Consider the following 7,219-nt stretch of genomic DNA (forward strand, 5'->3'; position numbering starts at 1 on the left):
ACAATCTACATACCACAACAACTTAATTCTTGAGGATGGAGTAAACTCTCCTAATATTTCCTGCAAAGTTTGCCCAAACAAAACAGGTGACTCTGTATAAACGTGATCTAGTTCAGCAGCAAGCAATGCCACTGCCCTAAGCTAATCACGTCACATTTTTTATTTTTAGTAACTAAATGTTCCCTATCCCAATTTTTTGCATCAAGTCCATCTTAGGCATAGGAAGGTGACTAGCAAATTAACTTTTATTAAGGAAACTTTAATATTTGTAACATTTTATAACCTTTGACATTTATAACTTTTATTAAGGAAAGATAATAAAATACTTTCATTTAAAAGTTTTCTTACAGCCTCTACAGAGGAAGTGCATGATAAATACCTAGGCTTTCAATAGGATGCTATTCCCACAAGGCTGCAGCTGCAGAATTTGCTTTAGTATTAAAATTGCCGATTCTAGCTCTCCACAACAAACCACAGACTGGTGGGGGGTTTCCTCACAAGATAGGAGTTGCAGAATTGGCTTCATAACTGAAACTTGCCAATTCTGGCTTTTTTTCTGGCAAAACACACAAAAGCAGAGGGGTGTAGTCCCCTCCAAACTTCCCCTCCTTTCCAGTCCCCTCCTTTCAGCTCTGCACAAAACTTCACGGAGACAAATAAATTAAATCCCGAAATTAATTTACTACAATTTCTACAATTCTTTCAGAGAAAGATGTGTTCAAACTTTTGAGCCCACAGAAGAAACCACAATTTTCTCAACTCCTTTGAACAATCAAAAAAATTCTTTAGACAATTTTTCTCCCTCAGGGATAAAAATGAAGGTGGATCGAGAGGTCCTTGTTTTCACTAAGACACACACCTCCTCTTGATCCAGACCCACTTTAAAAGTTAACAAAGGCTCCATGTTGGTGGGTTCCTGGTACAATGAGAGCCTTTGGCACCCCTAACAATCTATTTTCCTTATCTTCTGGACTTTCTTGAGAGTCCAGCTGTTTTTGCAGACATTGCCATTTCCACTGTCCCTCTGCCTTGCAGACAGCACACTGATTTTTCTCAACCACTGTTTGGGTTGGGTCTCCCCTGCTGGGGAGAAAAGCCTCTGCCACCTCCTTGTGGTCGACCTTGTCCTTTCTGTCCTAGAGGACCCCTTGGGCCCTGGGGTTTTTCCCTCTTAGGCCAGAAAAATTCTGCCATCACCTTTGCCTTTCCTCCTTGTGCTCACTCTATTTACCACACACCCTATACCAGAGCTGATAGTAAAAGATTTTAAAATCATAGAAAATTCGGGGAGTTATAAAGAAAGTTAGGCTTGGCAAGCCCTGGGAAAAGTGTTAAAAGTAGGCCCTGGGAAATGTTAGGCCTTGTGCTTGCTAAGATCATGTGAAACTGCACCTGTGTAGTCGGTATATGATAAATGGTACAATTCTTAGATGTGATTAGATTGAATTATTGTTTAAAGAATCATGAGAAACTATGTTAGGGGTTTGAGGGGGGGTCACAAGAAATCCATGCTTAGGTAAAATTAATGTATACAATAGAACAATGTAAGTTTAATAATTAATATGTAAGTTATATAAAAACAGAGTATAAAAACATGTTCAGCTCAAAAACAAGGTGGGTCAGATTTGGGTATGTGTACCCCTGACATCCAGAGCTCTTAATAAAGCACCTTCATATAATCATTCTGTGATTATGTGTTCCTGAACTCTAACAGAGCCAGTCCCTGTCCTGCCACATTGTCCAAACAGCTCCTCCCCGTTCCGGCACTCCTGGCAGGCACAGCCAGCAGCACCACAGGCAGCCAGGGCATCCCACAGCCTCAAAGGGCCGGCAGCTGCTGCTGCCCCTGCCTGGGGCCGTGGGGTCAGGCACTGCCCAGTGCTGAGTCCCAGCAGCCTCACAGGCCCCCAGCCTGTGCTCCTGGTCCTGCACCTCCACTCCTGGTCCTGGTCCTGCACCTCCACTCCTGGTCCTTGCCTCAGCCCCCAAAGCAACATATCATATCTCTCCACACTCCCCTTTAACCAATTCTGTTCCAACACAATCCATCCATCCCCTGTTGTCAAGACTCCTTCTTGACTCCCTTTATTACCCCACCTGGGTGTGGATTCTCGAGACTCCTTCTCAACTCCCCTTATTGCCCCCCCTGGGCATGGAGTGTCAAGACCCCTTCTCACTTTTCCTTTATTGCCCCCTTTGGGCATCTGTATCTTTACCTCTGGGAGAATGTGTAAACTAGGTCCACATTCTTCCAAGGGATTCTTTGGAGCTATTTTGGGATCGTCATCCCTTTTGCAGGGGCCCCTTTCTGGCTGTACCCTTGCAACCCTCCATGGGTGCTTTATTTTACCCTCCATGGGTGCCCTCCCAGGTTTTCTACCCAAAGAGAAGCCATGGGGCATTCCTCTGGGGTCTCTCAAATTTTTGGAGGGTGCAGACTCCCTTTTATCCTAATTCCCTGCCACTTGTCCCTTCTCTCTTTCCCCATAGGCTGAGGTACTTGAGAGGTACAGGCTTCGATAACGCCTGATACCTGGGATACCTCCTCCTCCCCCAGTGCATAATCCCTTCTTAATTCTTAACTCTTGTGGAATTTCATGGTGTTTCCCCAGTGTCTCTTTCATCTTCCAGTGGAATCCATCCCATTGTTTCTGTTATCTCTCAGTGATAGTTTCATCTTATCAGCAGACCCACAGCTTGTTTGTAAAGACAAACCCGTCATTCCTCTCAACACCATGGGATCATCAGGAATACTGATCTTAAAGTAAAACATGGACATGAGACAAAGGAAAATATAATGATTTCATTATTTTTGTTTAAATCCCTTTGCTGTGAATTGCTAGCTTTTGCTGTTATGTGTTTTTGCCACTATGTAATTGCTTTAATTATGATTGTTCCCACTCTTTATGTATATAGAAACAGCGGGCTTGTGCGAACATGTAAAAACTTGTTACTTCTGTTACTTGCTTGCTAGGAGTGTAACCTGGCCACATGTTGTAGCTTTGTCCAGACCTGGTGAGGGCTTACAGCCACTGCTGCTGGGGAGATAGCCAACATGTTTGGGCTTGCCCAGACTTGTACCCCAGCACAGATGGCACAGCCCAGCAAGGAACTGCCTATAAAAGAGGTAAGGTGGATATGTTGGTGGAGCAGAGACTCCCCGTGTTCCCAGCACTGCTTGCACATCCCTTATCAATGAATTAATAAAATGCCTTATTGATTGACCAACCCGATTATGGTGATCTATTTATAACACGACCTTACAGCAGAGAGGGAGTTACACTCTTTGCTTTTAGCTAGCTTCTTTTTGTTAGCTGAGGCAAGACATTTTCCTGGGACTGCATACTGCAATCCTCTGGTGACTTCTGTGGCTTCTTCTGGAACTGTTCAATTTAGCTCCAGTCCATCAGTGGGAGCCTGACTCTGCAGACTGGCAGGGCACTGCAGGACACCACATCCCAGCTCCAGACCTCAGGGGAAGCCAGCTAAAGAAAAAACTCAATCCACCAGCTTCCTCTGCAGTGAGGAGGTTTAACATTATTATTTTTTTTCCCCCCCATGCCCTGCAGGCACTCTGTTTGTTAAATAAACAGGTTTTTTCACTTTTCTCCAAGAAATTCTTTTTGTATCAGCGGGGAAGGAAGTGCCAAAACCTACCTTTTGTAGAGGAGATGTTAATTCCAGAGTATTTTTCTCCTACAATTGTCATAAACCCGAGACATTTGTAAAGCAAGCCCTTTTTCTATCCCTTCCCTTCTTGGCCACCATCACCATGTGTTCCCCGAGCCCGCGTCACAGCGCCCCCTGCAGGCGCGGGGGAATCACCGCACCCGCCCTGCCCGGCCGGGAGCCACCAGCGCCCCTGCCGGCCGTGCCCGGAACTGCAGCCAAGGGGAAAGCGCCTGTGGCCGAGACAAGGCTGGCCCTGGTGTCTGGTTCTGTTTGGTGCTGCTGCCCGGGTGTTGTTTGTTTGAGTTGTTATACAGAGTAGTAAAGAACTGTTATTCCTTTTCCCATATCTTTGCCTGAAAGCCCCATACTTTCAAAGTTTTAATAATTCAGAGGGAGGGGGGGTCATATTCTCCATTCCAAGGGAAGTTCCCACCTTCCTTGGAAGACACCTGTCTTTCACACCAAGATGCCTTGCAATGGACTAAATTTCTCAGTCAGGTAAAAGTGTTTCTTTACCCCCTTCCCCATCACTGACTCTGTTCTTGGCTTAGGAATTCCTCAGTGGATGAGAGCAGATGAGAGTCCAAGAAAATGCAAAACAAACCCAACCTAAAAAAAGGCTTTGAAATTGTCAGGAAAATTAATCCACAAACATCAGAGGTTTAAGTTCAAAAAGGAGACAGAGGAACTCTGTAACTTTATTTGAATAAAGGGAGAGGCCATGAGGCATTCTCCATGAAGTCTCTCAAATTGCTAGAGGATGCAACCTCCTTTTTATCCTAACTTCCCAGTCACATTTCCCTCTCTCTTGCACTATTGGCTGAGGTATTTGAGAGGTACAGAATTCCCAAATCACCTGGTACCCCTTCTAATGTGTACCCATCCATCTTTTTCTTGATATCTCTGATATTTTTCTCTAACTCCGGGAATTTAGCATGGCCTTGGGTGAGCAACAGCCTGTGTCAATTAGTGGAATTCCTAAGGAATTTAAGGTTCCAACCATTGCTTCTTTCACCTTTCAGTATCTGGGTTTATCTACCAGCAGGCTCACATTTTGTTTGTAAAGACACCTCTTTCTCAATTCTTTCAAAAGTAAATTTCCACACAAATCAGTCTTCTGAGATGGATCCACATCATGCAATTTTGAAATACCACAGCAAAATATTTCAAGCTTGAAGGACAAAAAAAGAAATCATTCTGGATTTTAGGGAAGACTGACAAATTCCACAAGAAGCCCTTCACACTTCAGTGTGTGCCAGCACTCCTCATAGCACAAAATGCTTTTGTCTGAATTCTTATTTCCAGGCTGGGACAGATGTTTTCCAGTGGGTAAAACCTGGGCAGATCAGCTGCATTTTCCCTCAGAGGAGCATTATTTATTTTCCCACCCCATTAAACCTTCATCGCTGTAACACACTGACCTCTCTCTAAGGAAGGGGCTGCATTTCATTAGCCAGGGGAAAGCACTCAGCGTGCAAAGGAAAATCAATACTTGTCATCTGTATTTATATATGAGCTTTTATTAATGTGGACTTTGGATTTGAGCTGATATTCTCTGTGTTTGTTCCTAATACCCCCTGCTCCCCAGGCTCTCCCTGCTCCACTCAATAGCCAATCCTGTTTCCAAAGAGACGCACTTTAAAAAGCATCTGCACCACTTTACCCAAGGGAGTGGAGTTTTTTCAGCAGGTCAATAATATTAATGTACAATATAACATTATACGATCATATCCTTTGATGCCATGGGCAGCTTGATGGTGTTCTCCTTTCTCCATCATCTTTTTCCTACAATAAAAGGAAAAAATCAGTCAGGGCTCATAAAAAAATTCTCAGTCCAATATACATTTTTTTGTATTTTGGGATTGATTGCTGTTTTCTTCCTTAATAAAGTATTTATTTCTTGTTTTTCTTTCCCACTAGGAGATCAAAAGCCCAAGCGATATTTTGTTGGCAAAGTGTTCAGCTTTCAGTTGTTGAAAACCTGAGATGTTTTGGCCTGGAACCAAAATAATTAAAATATTTCCAAAGAGCATTTTAAAACCTCAAAACTCTTCTTAGTATTTAATATTTTCAGTTAAGATTTATTTTTAAAAAGTCCTGGAGCAGAGGTAGTCTGGGAGGGGGCTGTGTATTCATCACCTCTGTCTATAGGTCATGTGTTCTCATGCCTGTGGCAGGGTGAGAGCTGAGGATCCCTGGTACATTCCTCCCCAATCCAATTCCTCCTGCACAGTGACTTAGAAGTTAATTTGAAGCTCTGAGCTGGTTTTACATTCCATAAGCCCAAGCAGGGATCTCAAGATGGGACCCATTGGCAAGGCATCTGTTTTGGATTGCAGCAATGCACAAGTGGAGACAGCTTCCTGACTTGGCATCTCTCCACAGCAGCAGTGAAAAACAATTTAAAAATTAAAAAAAAATAAAAATTAAAACATTTAAAAAAAAAAATAATTAGTGGGAAGAGAGAAATCCAGAGACTGGAATGTCTTGTGTCTGCAGCTCAGCTGCACTTACCTTTCCCCCATGGCTCCTGAGGATGTTTCAAAGTCCAGGATGCTCCTGGCCACATTTGGATCCTCTTTCTCTCTTTTTCACTCATTCACTGCCCAAGAGTGGACTTAAACTGTGGAGCTGCTGTTTTCTCTGTGAAAAATTACTTGATCTAAGCACCCTCATCCCTTGATCCTCCTCATCCCTCCAATCCTTCCCCTGCAAAAAGAAAGCAAAAGATAGAAACCATTGTTGGCATCAAGCTTGGCATGCATAGCATGGACAGCGCAGCATGGAGAAGTGGGCCACGGCAGCTGTGAGAGCCTTGATTGCCTTCAAACAGAGAATTAATGACTGAACCTCAGTGCTTCAGAGCTGGAGAGATTTTCTCCTCATTTACTCAAAACTAAAAAGGAGAGTCAAGGTGAGTTTTGCTCACATGGATCCTTGAGGAAATTGATGTGCAAGGGGCTTCTCACCGTGTGGCTTTCCATGAAAGGAATTTCTCATCAGATATTGAATGCTGGGAAAGTCATGGAGGTGTGAACTACTTCCCTTTTTCTCTATTAAATTAATTTCACCTCCACTAAATTTCTTACAAAATTAGGGGGTTTAATTCATCTGGAAAACTCCCTTCTGCTCCTTTCACGTGAAGGAAAATTGCTGGTGAAGCCTCTCATTCATGGAGGAAAAGCTGGAGAGAGACCCAAGTCATGCCATGTTCTTCTCTGGGGCATTTTTATGCCATACCAATGCACCTCTTGTTGAAAACAGGGTTTCCCAAGAGAGTGGTGGCAGCTCTGCTGTGTCCTGTGTCATTCTGCAGCAGCTCCTGCAGCAAGGGGTGAGGGGAGAATCTGCAGCTTCTTGATGATCCTGAAGCATCACTAGAAGTCATGGAATCATGAAATCTCCTGAGTTCAAAGGAACCCAAAAGGATCATTGAGTCTAAGCCCTGGCCCTGCACAGACATCCTAACAGTCCCACCCTGTGCTTCTCTGGGTCCAAATGCCTCAGGACCTCTGGCAGCCTTGGGCTTCTGACCATCCCCTGGGGA

This window comes from Parus major, chromosome 27 (assembly GCF_001522545.3).
Source record: "Parus major isolate Abel chromosome 27, Parus_major1.1, whole genome shotgun sequence".
NCBI lineage: Eukaryota > Metazoa > Chordata > Aves > Passeriformes > Paridae > Parus > Parus major.